General features: G+C 40.1%; 1 long non-coding RNA gene across 1 annotated transcript in view; it reads right to left on the bottom strand.

Annotated features, from left to right (window-relative positions):
• Nucleotides 1-700: 700 nt before the first annotated feature.
• The window catches only part of LOC106969844 (uncharacterized), a 28,295-nt gene continuing 9,846 nt past the window's right edge, over nucleotides 701-19,149 (bottom strand). The window contains exons 4-6 of the long non-coding RNA XR_008299253.1: nucleotides 9,080-9,227; nucleotides 8,657-8,870; nucleotides 701-3,794 (exon numbers count right to left, since the gene is read on the bottom strand). This is a non-coding gene — a long non-coding RNA (uncharacterized LOC106969844). The remainder of the gene's footprint in view (nucleotides 3,795-8,656; nucleotides 8,871-9,079; nucleotides 9,228-19,149) is intronic.

Here is a 19,149-nt window from a genome sequence, read left to right as displayed (position 1 = left end):
CTTATTGTGCAAATGTAGATATGAACAGGAGGAAACATACAATTTTGTAGCTAAGTGGGGTTCCCTTGAAATCAAGACGTGGCTTTTTAATCTGTCCATTTAATCAATAGTTATTAAATGCCTTTCTCTGCGCACCAAGAAAACACTTAACACCTGACCATCCGCCACAAACACCTGTGCTAAGCAGCATAAAAAAGTACTGAATCAAGGCAGGGGGGTTGGGGAGAGGGAGAGAGTCCTTCTCATGGCACTTGAGCACGACTTCATAGTCTGTGGATTTTGAACAGAGCCTATAAGAACTAATTCAGTGGTTTCCTCCTACCCTAACCCACACCAATCTGGCATAATTTAGCAAATGAGTTTGAGAGGGGGTCAGGACTACTCAAGGCCAGGATTCAAAGATTGAAAAATAACAACAACTGGAGATTTAGTATAAAGCTGACAAATTTTAGTATATTGGGCTGTATTTGTGCAATTATTTTCTGTCCTAATCGTTTTTTAAAAAATGAAGAGTACAGATGAAGATATGTTTGTTTCCTCCTGGAATAATTACAGTTTGTTCAACAGGCACCCATTGAATGCCCACTGCATACCACATGCTACACTTCTGAGAAGACAACCTCCCAGGTTCCATGTGAACTCAGAAATATGCACACTACTGAAGATGCCACTGAAATGGCATTCTTTCTCTCTCTCTCTCTTTTTTTTTTTTTGTATTTATTTATTTTGGGGAGAGCACAAGTGTGGGAGGGACAGAGAGAGGGGAACAGAGGATCTGAAAGGGACTCTGTGCTGACAGGCTGACAGCAGTGAGCAGATGTGGGGCTTGAACTCATGAACTGCAAGATCATGGCATGAATGGAAGTCAGACGCTTGACTGACTGAGCCCCCCAGGTGACCCGTGAAATGGCCTTTTCAAGTGAGAAATGTGCATACATGTGTATATGTGTGCATGCATATGAGTGCGTGTGCATATGTGTGCGTGTGTGTGCATGCATATGCATGTGTTTTAAAGGGTAGCCCCATCTGAACTGAAAGCTTGAACAGATTTGAGAGACAGTTCTTTCCCACTTACCCCAAATCACCTCTCATGACCAATTGTAGAAAATCTCCCAGGACTGAGAAGTTTTAAGTTTACTTGCACACAGACACCTTTGACTGCTGGGGCACCTGCGGGGCTCAGTCAGTTGAGCACCCAGCTTCAGCTCAGGTCATGATCTCACAGTTCATGAATTTGAGCCCCACAACGGGCTCACTGCTGTTAGCACAGACCTTGCTTTGGATCCTCTGTACCCTTCTCTCTGTCCCTCCCCCACTTGCATGCATGTGCTCTCTCTCTCTTAAAGATAAATAAGACCTTAAAAAAAGAAAATGAAAGAAAACTTTGACTGCTGAAGCCTGTTTCTAAAAAATCTAACCAAACACACCAAAACTATCATCAGAGGAGAGGGTGTTGAAAGGCAAGATAAGAAGGAACCTATCACATTTTCCATTTTCCATTTACATATTGTTTAATATTTTTCCAGAAACATGTATTAATTTTTATAAATTTCAGAAAGGAGGAAAACAATCTAACTTAACATCCTCTTGCTTAAAATCCAGCATGTTTTTGTCTTGCTTACCCAATGGAGGTTTCCACATAATAACCTCTACCTACTTGAAGAAAGACATTGCCTCTCTGAGAGATGTTTAGGACCTTGTTCACCAGTGGTGCTGTTTTTAAAACTGTCCTCATATTTGGTCAGTCATCTAATTCTGCTCCAAGACGTCTACGTGCAATACAATCTCTTCTAGCCAGATTGGCTGGGGTATTGGGTTTCTGACACAGTGGAAAACAACCATTGTTTACAGAATTAAACTCGTCTAAATACACTCACACAAAACTGCAGAGAAGATACTTTCATTTTCTTTGATGCTTCAGAAGCTATTCACAGAATATTCTCATTTTGAACACAAATTCTTGTCACATGCCAAGGTATGTAACACACACACATCTATGAGACATGGATATTGACAGATACAGAATACTGAGCCAGACGAAAATGGTAACATCCTGAAAAGTTGCTTCCATGAGTTAACTGTTGGTGTCAACATACCTGTTATCTATTTATTTCTCTTAAAAATCAAGTATAGATAAGACCTCTGGTTCTAGCCAGGATGGAGCACCCTTTTCCTTCCAGGTGCTCCTTATTACAACTGTGGACATAATATATCAAACAAACATAGGAAGACTCAAAGGAGGAAAGAAGAAGATGGACTGCCTAGGGACTCTGGGACTTGAGAAATAACATGGTGACGAATCTAGGTTTCCTTACTGCCTCCCATATAGCCCAGGATGGGTACTATAGTAGCTTCCATCCTGGAACCGTCAGTGGGCATGGATAAAGTAAGCCACGAGAAACATCTGTTCCTCCTACTCAACGAACCAATGAAGGAGCGGCCTCAACCATAGAAAGGCTTTTTGGCAATCTTGCCCTACTTTGGCCAAACATTCGTAGAGAATTGTATCCCCCTCTCCCTAGGTTCAGTGGGGCAGAATAGGGAGCTGATCTTCCTCTTCACCCCCATCCCTGCAGAAGCAGGTGGTGGGGCTCCAGTTCTCCCGCCCAGTCATATTGGTGGGACTGATTCTCCATTTCCTGCCAGTTGGAAGCAGGCAGAGTTCCTCATCTCCCACCAGGGTGGTGTCAGCAGGGTGGCATGAAGGTTCCTACAGAACAGGTGGAACTGTCCTATATTTTGGTGGCCGTGTGAACCCGTATATGCGATAAAATTGCCTAGCACTAAACAGACACACAGGCATATACGTGAGTGCATGGAAAACTAAAACTGGTGAAATCTGGACACGTTGCTGGATTATATCAATATCAATTTGCTAGTTGTGATATTGTACTATAGTTATACAAGTTGTTGCCATTGGGAGAACACTGGATAAAGGTATATGGGATCTCTGGATTATTTTGTACAGTCTATAATTATCTCAAAATGTAAAAGTATTAAAAGCCAAGTTTAAGTGGTACAAAAATTCAGTTGTTTTAGTTTTCCAAACAGTTTGATTCTGAATGAATTAGTTCCTATATTCAGGTGATCATAGATTATGAAATTTAAATAGCTGCACTAAATATATCACATTTCCTATATTTATAGCAGAAGTACTGGCTGACCCAATATAGGTCTGGCATGTGGAGTTAGGCGCCATTGGGGCTGAAGAGGTTCCAATGTCCATGGGAATGTCTGATGAATCAGGTGCTGATGACAGTAGGCAAACCACAGGGTGATGAAAGAGCCTCGAAGGAGAACTGATACCTACTTAAGGTGGAACCTGGCAACAATGAATGGACTCAGCAACAGGACCCGAAGATTGGAGAGGAGTGATGTTTCCAATTAACAGCGTGGTGGCTGTTTACAACATCCCAAGTGAACTACTCCAGGAGCAAGTGAACACTTGGAACCATGAAGGCATATTTTGCAAACAAACAGAGCTGTCTCCCAACACTCAGGAGCTGAGGGCCTCAGCTGGGAGGACACAGTAACAGAACAGAACTTAAAGGGTGGGAAGTTACCTTCCTGCTCTGGTCCAGATCCACAACTGAACAGTGACTGATGCGTAGCCTGAGATGCAGCACCAAAAGACATCTGTGAAGCCTGGATGCTGGCAGTCAGGAGCAAGTGACAAAGGCTGTGCAAATGATGGCCAGAGTGGACGGGGCTGGCGTTGGCCAGAGTAGCACAGTCCGTACTTTACCCTGAGTATCCATCCCCAGTGGCTCTTGGAATGCAAAAGAGATGGGAACCTAAAAAAGGCAGGAGTATGTGAAAGCAGGGAAGGGAACACTGATAGTTTTACAGATAGGGGTTATCAAGCAAACAAAAATCTAGGCCAGTTGTTCTCAACCTTGGCCACACATGGGGCTGGTGGTGGAGTTGGGGGCGGGTTGGGTGGTGGAGAGAGACAGAGTTGGAGCATAGGGTCTGCCAAGGAAGAGTGGCCTTAGTAAACAGTCCAGGCCTTCAGCTGAGACCCACAATAGGCTACACCTTAGGGGTTAAGACAGATGGACAGTAAACAGGCATTGAGTCAGCTCAGCCCCAGGATAGTTTAAAGTGATTGGCCTTGTCTGTCAAAACCAAAAGTAAATACCCACTGGAGGAATCTAACCTCTTACAGATGTTATCTGTACAGTTTTCATACATAATGCCGGGTACATAAAATATATAAAGCAGTACTTGGCAAGACCACATAACTGAAAACCCATAAAACAAAAAAGGACAATGGAAAGAGACCATCAGGAGATCCAGATACTGAAGTTATCAGACATACGTGATAGATAGGTTTTAAAACACTGAGTAATATACTCAGGAAAATAAATGGCAAAATAGAAAATTTCATCAAAGAACTGGAATCTATTAAAAACAATCACATGAAATTCTAAAATTAAACATACAACAAATTAATAACGCAATAGATGACTTTAAGAACAGACTGACACAGTTAAAGGATTAGTGAATTTTAGGGTAGGCCAGTAAAATATATTCAGATTAAAGCAAAGAGAATAAAAGAATGCCTCACTGGTTTAACACTTAAAATTCAGTTCATGTAATTCAGCACATTAATGGAATATAGCAAAATAATCATATGATCTCTCCGATATATGCAGAAAATACATTTGATGAAAGTTAACATCTATTCATAGTAAAAACTCTTAGCAAACTAGAAATAGAAAGAAAATCCTTAATCTAATAAAGAGTACCTACAATAAATCTACAACAACATTATATTTTATCGCTTGTTCCCTGAGATTGTGAATGAGACACAGATGTCTGCTATCATCACTTCTATTTTACATTATACCAGTGCTCCTAAACAGTGAAGTAAGGCAAGAAATATGTATAAAAGGCATAAGAATTGGAAAAGAAGAAACAAAGCTGTCATTAATAATAACTATCAAAAATACAAAAGGATTTATGGTAGAACTATTTAATTTAGTAAGTGAATAGCAAAGTGCATTAAGGGACAAAATACAAAAGTTAACTTTATCTCTACATGCCAACAATAAACAAATGGAAAGATAATATTTGAAATAGATCACTTAAAATAGCATCAGGAAACATCTATAGCTAGGATTAGATCCAACTAAAGATATATAAAAATGCTACTGATAACATTACAAAATATTAGTGCAATAAGTTAAAAAAGACCTAAATAAATGGAGACATATGTCACATTTATGAGTCAGAAGATCCAATGTTATAACACTGTCAATTCAACCTAAATTGATTTTTAGATTCAAGGCAATGCATCCAGTTACTAGTAGTGTGTGTGTCTGTGTGTATGGGAACACTGATTCTAAAATTATATAGACGTGCAAAGGGCTAAGAATGGCTAAGATAACCTTAAAGAGCAATAAAGCTGAAAGACCTGCCCTACTGGATAGCAAGAGTTACGACAAAGCCATGAATATAGCATGTTGTATTTGTGCAAGTGTAGACAAATAGTTCAGAAAGTGACCCATAAATAAATATATACTTGATTTTGACAAATGCCAACTTGAACAATATTGAGAAAGTGAGGATCTTTTTAATAAATGGTGTTGAGTCAGTAGCATAGCCATATGGAGAAAACAATGAATCTTGACTCTATCTAACACCATATACAAAATTCACTTCTAGGCAAATTGTAGGTCTAAGTGGGTGAGTTTACAGGATTGAGTTCTTAGAATATAACAGGATACTATATTGATTACTTTTGGATAGGCAAGGATTCCTTTCTCTCATATATACATGTATATATGTTTCTTTTTTATTTTATTTGAGAGAGAGAGAGAGCGAGCGCACAAGCAAGTAAGGGGCAGAGAGAAGGAGACACAGAATCTCCAGCAGGCTCTGTGCCATCAGCGTAGAGCCAGATTCGGGGCTCAAACTCACAACTGTGAGATCAAGACCTTAGCTGAGACCAAGAGTCTGATGCTCAACTAACTGAGCCACTCAGGCACTCCTAGGCAAAGATTTCTTAAACAGAAAACGCTAACCATAAAGAAATAACAACAACTTTGTTTCAGCAAAGAATCTATCAGGGGAAAGAACCTTGGGGAGAAAATACCTGCAATACATACACCCTACAAAAGGCTTAGATTCAGGCTATATAAAGAATTCCTATAAATCAATGAAAAAAAGATAGACAAGCCAATATAAAAATGGGCAAAAGACTTAGATAGGCACTACACAAAAGAGGTATCCCAGTGGCCAATCAACATTTTAAAGTGCAGTCAATCTCAATAGCAACAGGGAAGTACAAATTAAAATTACGATGAACAGCCATCACACAACAGTGGAATGACTAACATTTAAGACTGCCAATACCAAATAAAGTCAAGGAAGTGTTATATTAACGTAGCATTTGCCTTGCTGTTCTCCATCTCTCGACTTCAGGATTTTACCTCTTTGGCCAGATAGCCCTACCAATTTAATCTTCAAGACTCTCTCTCCCTTTCTCTGTCTCTCTGTCTCTCCCTGTCTGTCTCTCTCACCCCCGTCACACACTTAGCCCTCTGCCCAGAATATCATCTCTAATCTTTCCTGCCAAATCATGTTTCTCCTTTTCTTCTGATCTCTGTTGGCATTCCCTGTTAAAAAATCTTTCCAGCACAACACCATGCCAACTTGACTTCCAAAGCAAGAATAAAGTCCTTCCTGTACCTTCATCCCTAGCCAGTTCCTGCTCTCCCCAACTCCCATCTTCCAGGCAGATACAGGTGGCTTGTTCTATGTATTCTAGAGATGACAAACACATGAGCTTCGGTCAAGTGCCTTTAATATCCTTGCTGTGGTCATCCTTTCTCTCCTTATGAAATTTTGGTTTCCAGAGGGCAGGAACCATAGTGCGTATCTCCCCGACAGCCTACTAATGAGTGCCAATTTTGACTGAGTAAAGCTAAAAAAAATGAAATGTCCTGAAGAACTTCATTCTTATCCATCTTAAAAAGGAATGTTTATTCTGTATTTTGATTATTAAGAATGTTTGCATGCAAAGAAAAAAAAAAGTTAAGAATTTGCCCTTGAAAAACAAAGGATTACACATTTTCTGAGTCATGAATTGAGAAAGAATTCTTATCCTGTGACAAATTCGGTTGTTGGGTTGAAAAAAAAAATTAAGGTACCTATAAACTGAGGAAAGGACAGCAAGGGATACATAGCTTCTGCCTTGGGCTTAGGGTGCTTACGTAAACATTGTGTCAATACAATGGAAAACAATTTAACCTTGACCAAAGGAGGGGAAAATCACTGGTATCCCAGAGACCTATGCTGGACTTGTCCCTCTGCCCTGCCTTCATAGTAAGGGTCAGATTCCCATCCTGTGCTGACTTATGGATGTTTTCTAGTGGAAAGTAGGATGCCAGTCACCTCCAAAGTGAATTTGAGATACTTGATTTAGAAAATACATGGAAACAGAGATAAAGAGCAACCCACTCACAACCAAACTTCTTTTCATTAAAGTGTCAGCAAGTCTTCAAAACTGATGTCTCCTATTTCATACAAATGAAAAGAAAGTCAAATGACACAGGGCCAGGAAAATAAACACCATGTTTATAATTAGAAGCTCTTCCAGAGATCTGGTCACGTCCATGTGTGAAAGAATAGAGTGTGAGCATTTTGTGAAGCCCCAGGAGGTTAAAAAAAAAAAAAAAATCCTCTCTTTAAAGAAAAAGCCCCATACATGAGAAAAATGTCTGTTTACTCTGCTACTCAACTGTGCTGCCCAAGGTCCTGGAGTGTCCTAAAGTGGCAGGCGGGGGTGGGGAGGGGGGTTGGGCAGGGCAGGTCTCCGTGAATATTTGTTTTGTTCTCTTCTCCCCAGTCCTCTTGAGCTAATTAGAGACTCATTTGGGATTATCAAGATATTTATTTTTCCCTTTAGCCCTGTAAGGGTAAGCTTATTTTTTTTTTAAGGGTAAGCTTATTGTATTATAAATGCACATTATTCTTCGTTACTTAAATTAGGTTTTATGCAATTTGATCATCTAAAGCAAAGATTTAGATTGGAACCCAAATCAGCTGATCCCTTCTGCTGGCTTGAACTGGTGCCATGATGAAAGTGAGGGGCACTGGTGCCATTGCTATTTCTTAAGGTCTGTTTTAGAACAAAGAGAGAAGAATGCTAACTGACACATTGGAAGCATACTTAGAGGGCTACTGAGGAATTTGACAGTAGAGAGAACATTTATAAAGGGAAAAATATGTATTATTTTTATCAAGTGCTTTTATGTAGGTGACTGTCCTAAGTCTCCATAGCTGGAATTCTGCAATGGATAGACCACAGCTCCTAATATTCATTTGAAAAAGGTATAAGACACAATTCCCAAGGATTTTGTCCAGACTATCTGTGTTGAATGGAGAAAGAGTTTACTACAGGTGGAGCGGTCAGGGAAGACTTCCTGGAAGAGGTAGTATTTGGTCTGAAGGTCTGGGTAGAGTGCAACAGGACAGGAAAGAGAATGGCGTCGCAGATAAGAGGTACAGAAAAAGCAAAGCCACAAAGTTGGGGAAGTGCAAGATGCTTTCAGTGGAAACTAATGAGAGTGGCCTGGCTGAATCAGAGATGTTTAGGGATGAAGCTTATTAAATACATTTAACAGTTTAAATAAAAAGAGAAAGATACCTTCCAATGGTACACTTCTTTATCAGAAACTTGTTTTTCAGGGGTGCCTGGGTGGCTCAGTCAGTTAAGCATGTGACTTTGGCTCAGGTCATGATCTCATGGTTTGTGAGTTTGAGCCCCACATTGGGCTTTCTGCTGTCAGTGCAGAGCCTGCTTCAGGTCCTCTGTTCCTCTCTCTCTCTCATGTGCACGCTCATGTGCACGCTCTCTCTCTCTAAAAAAAAAAAAAAACATTAAAAAAAGAAAAGAAACTTATTTTTCAACCGAAATGATAATAATATCAGAAACATAAAGGTAAATCTAAGCCACCAGAAGTATCATTATTATTATTAAATACAATATCCACGTGATTGAGAAAAAGCCTCCACCCTAGAAGAACCCACTGTCTACTTTCTCTAGGCTTATATCCCAGCAGATAAAAACTTACAGGGACATTTTACCCCATGGGGCAATGGCTGCCCAGTCACATTTATACGTTTCTTTGGTCAGTTCAGAATTTTATTCTCCACATTATTTCACATCTTCTCCATCCTCTTTGAACCTTCAGTGAACTCCCACTCTTGAGACAGGCCTGTGGAAAGAAATTTTAAAAATGAAGGCATTGGGGGGCGCCTGGGTGGCTTGGTCGGTTAAGCGTCCGACTTCGGCTCAGGTCATGATCTCACAGTCCGTGAGTTCGAGCCCCAGGTTGGGCTCTGTGCTGACAGCTCAGAGCCTGGAGCCTGTTTCAGAATCTGTGTCTCCCTCTCTGCCCCTCCCCTGTTCATGCTCTGTCTCTCTCTGTTTCAAAAATAAATTAAAAAAAAAAAAGTTAAAAAAAATTAAAAAAAAAAAAAAAAAGAAGGCATTGGATGAATCCCAGCCCCTACCATGAGTTTAGAATAAGGTATCTCTAGCAAAATTTTCTAGCATCAGTGTTTAGGATGTCCCTTGTCTTTTCCCTTCCTGAATTTCTCCTTCCATACTTTACACATACCAACTTTACACATACAACTTTGACTTGTCTACTCTCCCACAGTGGCGTGCTGATAAACTGACTCTCTGAAAAATACAAAGTCTGGATTTGTAGTTTTTATTGACTTCTGTGGTAGAAATACTCCCACCACAGCCAATTTCAAGCTACCACCATTTTGAAATATTTAACAACCAACTCTAGAGGCTGGGAGCCCGTTCTAGTTCTCTGGGCTATCTGCATTGCACCATGTTCCCCTCTCATTCCTTAGACAGCTCTTCCCATGGGCCTCTATTCTCTGGTCTTTGTAGAGATTTTGTGCTTGATAATAGGATGACAGCAGCCAGGATCAGCTGAGCATCCTTAAGTCACTCATGTTAAACCTGTGGGCTGCTAACCCGTGTATTCTACTGTTCCACGTTTGAACTCACCTTTCCTCTTTCATGAAGTTCCATATTCTAGCAGGACTGAGTAATGTTAGGGAAGCACAACAAGCAGCAAAAAGCCTCTTCCCTCTTTGACAAAATTTTGGTTCCATTCTGGTTTTAGGTCTTTCCCACATTTGACAAGAGGCAACTCTTATCTCTTATGCACTCCTCTTCAGTGCTTGATAAGTGTCAATGTGTACGCAAATACCTGGGTATCTTGTTAAAATGCAAATCCTAATTCAGGGGTGAGGTGGGCTCTAAGAGATTGAATTTTTTTAATTAATTAATTTTTAAAAATTTACATCCAAGTTAGTTAGCATATAGTACAACAATGATTTCAAGATGAGAGACTGAATTTTTAACAAGTTCAGAGACTATGTATGTGCAGCTGGTCCAATGACTACACTTTGAGTAACATCAGACTCCATACTCTGTAAGGCCATCCCCAACTCTGGTTGGAGAATGCAGTTACTCAGCCCAGGTGGAATCCTGATCCTCTCTCTACCTTTTGGGCAGGGCATTTCATCTGCTTTCAATGGTTCTCAGGACTCGGGTGGTGTCTCTCAGTCTTTCACCTCTGCGACCCCACTGCCCTCATCTTTTGCCATATCTTGAGTCAGTTCTCAACTACATCCCATCCTAGCAAAGTCAACATCCTCTGCTCCTTACACAGTCATCTTCAAAGCATCTCTCCTGCCCATCCCTTCTTTCCCACCAACCCACCTTCCTTTCCAGCTCATCCTCAATTCCCAGGCTAACACTCCCTGTCTAGTCCGTAGTCCAGTTTCAGCAGTGTTCTTAGCACGTGGGCATTTTTAATCGCTTCTCTTTATAAGGTGTCACTTTTCCATTTGTGTTCTCATGCACACAGTGTCTATTTATATTCTCAAATCTTTAAGAATAGAAGTCATGACTTTTTGCCCCTTTTCCCCACTTCTCTGAGCCAGGCATGGAGCTCCACATAGGTTGCTCCAGGGCAATGACATTCATAAGTGCCAACCAATGTCTTCTGGTGTCTCATCTTCTCTGTTCCTCTCTAAGCCCTTCCCTAAGTGATGCTCCGTTCTCCATGCTGCAAATGTCTCCCTCTTCCTCTGCACTGTAATATTATATAGACCTAAGTCCATCTCAGCTTCGTCATATGACAGAGCATAGATAGGTCCTGCCTGAGCTCAAATTGCACTTTCACCTTTTATTAGGTATGCAGGTTTAGGTAAGTGATTTTGCCTGTCTAAGACTGTTTGGAATACGGGTGCAAAATTCAAGCAATTGTGAGGGGTGATAAAATAAGTCTATGAAAGTGCTTCCTATGGTGTTGAGCATAAAGTAAAATGTATGACCTTAAGAAAGTTATGTAAACTCTCTGAGTCTTTGTTCCTCATGGGTAAAATAGGAAAAATAGTACCCATCATACAGGGTATTTGTGAAAATAGAAGGAAATGAGGTGGGTGGAGTGCATCAACACTCAACCCACAGCTGTCTCCCCTTGGTTCTCTTTTTCTCCCATATGGGCAGGAACCCTTAGGCCAAGCTTGTTCTTGATGCTTTTTCGCTCCTCCATTCTCCACTGCTCCCTCCCTCTCAGGCTTCCTTCCTTCTCTCCTTTCCCTTGGTAAGTATTAATTATAAGTATTGATTCAAATGGCAATGTGAGGGGAGAATGGAATAATATTGTTGGTCTGCCTTAAAGGAATGATGGAAAAGACCATGAACTTACAGGTAAAAGGGGATGAAAATGCAAAATCGTGACCAGTTCTACATTAGCTCTTCATCCAGTCATTAAATACCAGGCTTCGTGGGAAATATCTGGTTATATAAGACATAGTCTTTCTCTTTAGATGCCTATGATCCCACACATCTGAACAACAAACCTTACTTTAAGTAAGACTACATTGTGAAAAAGTCAACCTCAAATAGAAATTCTATGGTCTGAAAGGTAATGGCCCTAACATAAAATAAGAATGATTTCCTGGGGGTACTCCCCTTCTGACTATAATAAGCCTTTGCCTTTCTCCTCTGTTGTTTCAATTTTTACTTTGATGGTTGCTTTATTTTTCTTTTTAAATTTTTATTTAAATTCTAGTTAGATGACATACAGTGCAATATTGGTTTTAGGAGTAGACTTCAGTGATTCATCACTTACACACAGCACCTAGTGTTCATCATAACAAGTGCCCTCCTTAATATAGCCTATATCCCACCCACCTCCATCCATTGTTAAGGGTCTCTCGTGGTTTGTTTCCCTTTCTCTTTTCCTTCCTCCCATATGTTCATCTGTCTTGTTTCTTAAATTCCACATATGAGTGAAATTAAATGGCATTTTTCTTTCTCTGCCTGACTTATTTTGCTTAGCATAATACACTCTAGCTCCATCCACATCATTGCAAATGGCAAGATTTTGTTCTTTTTGATGGCTGAGTAATATTCCATTCATTATATATACACCACATCTTCTTTATCCATTCATCAATTGATGGACACTTGGGCTCTTTCCATAGTTTGGCTATTGTTGATACTGTTGCTTGACTCTGATATTTGCTTAAAAGAAAACACTACTGGGGCACCTGGCTGGCTCAGTCAGAAAAGCGTGTGACTCTTGATCTCAGAGTCATGAGTTTGAGCCCCATGTGGGGTGTAGATATTACTTCAGTAAATAAAACTTAAAAAAAAAAAGAAAATACTACTAGTGAATTTTGTCTTGCTTCCCCTCATCTTACAATTAACTTCAGAGGATATATTAAAAAAGGTGGAGGTGGGTGGCACTGAAGAATTACTATGAAGAAATATCAACAAACTGGGAAAAGAGAAAATACTAAGAAACAAGTCCTTTGGATAAAGGATGCGGTATTCTTAGATTCTCAACCCTGGCTACACAGAACAACTCGGGGAGAGTTTTAAAATGACCATAATTCAGATTCCATCTCTGACCAATCAAATAAGAATTTCTGGGAATTAGTACTTTTATAAGCTCTCCAGGTGATTCCAGTGTGCATTCAGGGTGAATAAAACACTCTGTTAGTTGACCAAGGGTAAGCATCACCTGTTAAGTAGATTGGTAAAGGAAGAGAAAAGAGTCTAACTTTATCCAAGGATATGTCTCTCTCAATCTTATTCTGTTCCCCAAGTAGGCCTTCATTCAATTCCCCAATTGCATCAAACCTTCACAAAGACCCTTCCTTCCTCTATTTTTTCATCTATCCTATTCTAGCTCATTCCCCAGGCTCAGCTCGATGACTTTTCAAGAAAGCCCTTGCTAACCTATGCTTCTCCCCAGCATCTACTGTGCTGGGGAGCTTCTCCCCAGCATCTACTGTAAGTAAATAATGTCTTGTGTAATTGTGTTTTACCTGTGTGCCTTGCTAGAACAGGAGTTCTCAAAGTGTGCTCCACAGGCCAAAAGCATCAGCATCCCCTGGGAATTTGTTAGGCATGCTCAGTCTCCAGCCCCACTCCAAACCTACTGAATCTGAAACTCTGGGGGTTGGGCCTGGCATTCTGGGATTTAACCAGTCCCCAGAGTGATTCTGATGTACACTGAAGTTTGAGAAACACTGAGCTGGAGTCTTAACTCCTTGAGGGGATAAAGATCTAGTCTGCTTTTCTTTCTTTTCTTTTTTTTTTTCTTTCTTTTTTTTTTTTTTTTTAACTACTCCATCCTCAGTGTTTGCCTCAGTGTCTTGCGAGAGACACTGAGAGCCCTTGAAAAATATTTCTTGGTTAAATGAGTACATGGCCCAAGAGTGTGAGGTGGAGATCTCTATACCTGGAGGTAGGGAGCATATTCATTTAAGCTACAGATAAACTCTACTACATAAATCCATATGTGTAGTAAGAATTTTTATTTATCCTCAGTTGACGCTGTTGACAAAGGTCAGCATCGTTACAAAACATTAGAAGATAGCAAAGGATTTAAACAGTGAAAAGACAGGTTTAGAGGATTTGTTATAAGAGGAAAGACAGCAATGGTGACAAGTGCAGGAGGAGGGGCTGGCAGCAGAGGTCTTGGGGAGAAATGAGGGGAAGTGGAGGGAGAAGCCCTTTTAAGAAGTTTGAGGGAAATGGGGAGCTGGCAGCTGCCCCGGAGGGACAGTAAGACTCTGGAGATAGAAAGGGTGTGTATGGAGGAGAGAGAGGGTGGAGCCCTGGAGGATGAACAGCATGAACAAGCCAATCCCAACAGTCTCCTACAGGCAGGTGGGCACTGGCCCTAGTGGAGACTTTGTGGCTTGTGACACTGCTTGCCAGGCAGCCACAGCCTCAGATAAAGTGGTTTAGGGCCCATTTATTTTCTAATTATGAAGAATTTAGAGTAGCCAAGCATCCAACAGGACCTCATGTCCTTGTTCTATTCATAGTGCCTGGGTTCTGGCTTGATCTTTGTTACCATTATTACCCAGATCCAACACTGGTTTTTATCCTCATAAGTTGCTAGCCAGTGTACTTTCTTCTTCTGAGTCCTCCCATTCATTTATTTACCTACTGTGTATCTGACAGTACTCTAGAAACAAAGGTTTAAATTCTCCATTTGAGTCCTAGCCTCGAGCCTGGGTCCCCTCTTTCTGCAGTCAGAGTTCCCTAATGACAACTGTTGAGCAAATGACACCTCTTATCATTTCCAGGGGAGAAGTCCCACAGTGCCAGGAGCAACAATGCGGATATCAACACACTCCATGGCTGAGGGTCTCCCAGAGAGACACAACTCACTCAGGCACTGGATGGAACAATGCTTTAGTCACATAGAGAAGAGGCAGAGCAAGATCAGCTTCAGTCGTGTGTACTGGTCCCCCGTGGCCAGCAGATCTTGTCCTGCGGCTGATGCAGGGTGATGGTCTGCAAGCATCCTTGTCATACTGCAAGAGAAGGACCTGATTCCCTCCCCGCCAGGAAGAGATACAGTATTGACCAGGTGCCATATGACACACAGACTTAATCAGAACAAAGGAGCACACATTTAGTCTAAAACAAGAAAAGATATTCCCACACAATGTGATAAGCCCAGCACAAGCTGTGGGTTTATCTCTTGGTGAGGAAGTCTTCCAGGGCCAAAGCCCATTCTTACACGACCATGGAGGAGTTGAAAGACTGCATGCCCATGAATGACTTTGTCAATGACTATCTTCCAGAAAGTTGAAGGAGGTCTTTGGGGTTATTCCATCTACTTCCCCATCCATACCACTTTGCCCATCATCTACTATGTAAAATTTGGCTGCCAGGCATCAGGAAGATGCTCCAGTAGCCACCCCAGTTCCTATGCCATGTCTCAGTGAATCAACCCAGTTACCAGCCACCCTTGGGTCTGGTGAAAACAGCTAGTAGGCTGAAATTCTGACACGAGAGAGACTGAACATGCAGACAGACAATAGTAAGACCATATATGACAATAGGACTCTAACCCACAAATTCTGCAGCAACCAATCCAGGTACTAAACCTCAGCCTATGTCTCAGTCAGTCCAGAATGATCGGGTCTTGGTCAGTGACTGCCAACTTTGCTAGTTTTCATCCCTGCTTCCAATTCAGGACCAAGAAGAGTTTGCTAAATATGTTTTCCAAACCAATTACATAAGATGCCCCACTTCTAGTTAGCCAGCCTCTAGCTTTTCCATGCCAAAACCCTCCATTCAGAGCACACCTGAAGCCTTCTCTTTTTTACACTGTAAAGCTTTTCCACTCCCCTACCTGCTTTGAGTCCTGCCAAATGCCAGTGAAGGTGGCTGACTCCCTTGCTATAGCTAGCTGTGAATAAATAGCCTCTGTTTGTTCTCATTTTGGTGGTCTTCATTTATTTCCATACACTAGTGGACAGCTAGTTGGATGAACTTGGAATCATCTCGTAGGTTTCAAGGACTTGGCGAAATGAAACTTATAACTAGAACATGTTAAAAGTAGTCTGAAGGGAATAGAAGTACATTTTTATATTTTTTCCCAGTTTCATTGAGTCATAATTAACATAAAACATTGCCTTACAGATTTACAACATGATTTAATATATGTATATATTGCAAAATGGCTATGTATAATAAATATTGCATATGTACATGCTGTCCATTATATCCACAGAATTTCTCATTTAACTAGAAATTTGTACCTTTTGACCCCATTTCCCCTACCACACCCTGCTTCTGAACTACCAATCTGTTCTCTTTCTGAGTTCAGTTTTTTAAAATTCCACATGTAAGTGAGATTATACAGTACTTGTCTTTCTCTGACTTATTTTACTTAGCATAATGCCCTCAGGGTCCATCGTGTTTTGCAAATGACAGAATTTCTGTTTTTTGTGGCTGAATAATATTTCATTGTATAATTATACTACATTTTCTTTATCCATTCACCTATTGGTGGACACTTAAGTTATTTCCATGTCTTGACTATTGTGAATAATGCTTCTATGAACATGAGGGTGCAGATATCTTTTCAAGATAGTGATTTCATTTCCTTTAGATATATACCCAGGAGTAGAACTGCTGAATCATAATGTAGTTCTATCTTTAATTTTTTTGAGGAATGTTCATACTGTTCCACAATCGTTGCACCAATATACATTCCCATCCACAGTGCATGAGGGTTCCCTTTCCTCTACGATCTTTCCAACACTTGTTATCTCTTTTCTTTTGGAGCACAGCCATTCTCACAGGTGTGAAGTGATATCTCACTGTGATTTTGATTTGTATTTTCTTGATAATTATTGATGTTGAGCACATTTCCATGTACCTATCGGACATTTGTATATATTCTTTGGGAACTGACGATTCAGTTCCTCTATTTTTTTTTTTATCGGATTTGTTTTTGTTGTTGTTGTTGTTTGTTTGTTTTGCTATTGATTTGCATAGAACTGCATTTAAAAAATATTTAAATTGTATGGAAATTCATGGCAATGTGAATAACCATACAGCAAGGAAAATCTGTCTAGGAATAAAAGGAAAGGGAAAGACACATGCTGTTTCTGCAAGATATGCTATAGACCATCAAGCCAGGTTAAACATAGTATTTTCATAATATAGGTTATAAAACTGGCAAAAAGACAAATTCTAGTAAAAGATGTAACTATGAAATATCTAGTAGAAATTAAATTCTCTTCAAAGTAGAGAACAGATGCATTTCCTCTTTGCTTTGCTAATATTTCAGGAATAAAACAAAACCACAAAACCCAAAGATTGTGTGGAAGTGGGGAGGAATCAAAGTTAATAGTTACATTCTTTTTTTTAATTTTTTAATGTTTATTTAGTTTTGAGAGAGGAAGAGAGACAAAGCACAACTGGGGAAGGGGCAGAGAGAGAGGGAGGCAGGCTCCAGGCTCTGCACTGACAACAGAGAGCCCGACGCGGGGCTCGAACTCACGAACTGAGAGATCATGACCTGAGCCCAAGTCCGACGCTCAACCGACTGAGCCACCCAGGTGCCCCAATAGTTATATTCTTATTAGAAAGTTTTGAAAATATGGGAGGGACTAAATGAATTGAATTGAATTGAACTGAATTGGAGAATGCACAGCTTTGCAAGCAACAGACTAGCAAAGACGGCTGGATCTAGGCAGAGTTTTCCTATAATGGTCTTATAAAAGTCAGTTGGATCACTGTTGGAGATTTAACAGCCCATCTTTTTTCCCTTCTATTGAGCATTATAGCTTAAAATGTCCTTACATTTACATATAAAAGCACAGAGGTCTAAAGTTATGTCATTTTAGCATATGGTCCTATTTCTGAAATGCTAATTTTGGTAGATATTTTAGGCAGTTAGTGCTAAAGTTGAAACAAGAAAAGCCATCACCTACATTCTACAAGAGTTATATTTCTCACTTAGAGTTAGTGTTTTCAAATTGCCCACACTTCATTGCAATCAACTTTTATTTTCTGTTGTCCTATTATCACTTTACTGAATCAACCTAGGAAGCTTGTATTTAAAAAAAAAAAAAAAAAGAAAGAAAGAAAGAAAGAAAAAAGGAAAAAAACATCGTTGCTCCTGATTTCAGCAGCTCAGTAATCTGTCCTCTCTAATTGGATGGAAAGAAATGAATCTTGAGATAAGGGGCTAAGTCTTAGGTCACCCAAAAGCATCACTCAGCATGCATCCATTCCAGAATTTCAGCTATATCTGCACTTTAATGTAACAGTCACTGATACGAACAGAAGATATTATAAGAAGTATCTCAGATCATATCTGCACCAAGCAAATTATTAGCATTGCAGATTGATTTTTGTTCACTGAAAGATGGAAATTATTCTATTTTTTTTAATGGGTAACTGAAGTTTGCTTAATAAATATTTGCAATCATTGACTAAATACCTGGATATCAACTGTGTGTAAGCGACTGCTTGCTACAATAAAACAGGCTGAAGGAAAGATGGTAAGTTTATTCTCCAAAGCCCCCAAGTTTTTAAATATATTTCCTGTTTCTACCTATAAATGTTTCTTAGAGGCATCCAATCTATGTATTTTAGAATGCCATAAAAATGGCTACATTTTTGTTCATTTAGCACAAGTTCTTTGAAACTTTGGCCAAACCAATTAAACTTCTTTTTAAATTAAAGTAAGTATTTCTCCAGGGGCAGCTGGGTAGCTCAGTCGGTTAAGCGTCTGACTTCGGTTTAGGTCAAGATCTCACAGTTCGTGGGTTCGAACCCCGCATTGGGCTCTGTGCTGACAGTTCAGAGCCTGGAGCCTGCTTCGGATTCTGTGTCTCCCTCTCTCTCTGCTCCTCCCTGGCTCGCACTCTGTCTTTGTCTCAAAAATAAATAAACACTCAAAAAAAATTTCTCCAATGTGTTTTTTTTTTGGGGGGGGGTGTTAAGATATCTGAAAAACAAGTTTGAAGCAGCCTCCAGAAAGCACAACCTGACAACTTGAATTTCTCAACTTGTTAGTATATACCAGCATCTGGTATCTGATGAAATGCTCACTAGGATGTTACCCTTTCCACCAAAAGTCTCAGTTCTCCGTGTACACAGTACTTCCGTGTCTAGGAGGCTGAACATGAAAAATACACCATTGATTCAGCGACAGATATTTGGGAAAAAAGAAACCACTCTAGAAAACGTATAATGGTTATAAATGTTACAGTAGAGAGAAAGGCACACCTTATAATCCAGGTAATATAATATTCTCATAAACATGCATG

This window comes from Acinonyx jubatus, chromosome B3 (genome assembly GCF_027475565.1).
Source record: "Acinonyx jubatus isolate Ajub_Pintada_27869175 chromosome B3, VMU_Ajub_asm_v1.0, whole genome shotgun sequence".
Classification (NCBI taxonomy): domain Eukaryota; kingdom Metazoa; phylum Chordata; class Mammalia; order Carnivora; family Felidae; genus Acinonyx; species Acinonyx jubatus.
This window is presented reverse-complemented; position numbering and strand designations above follow the sequence as displayed.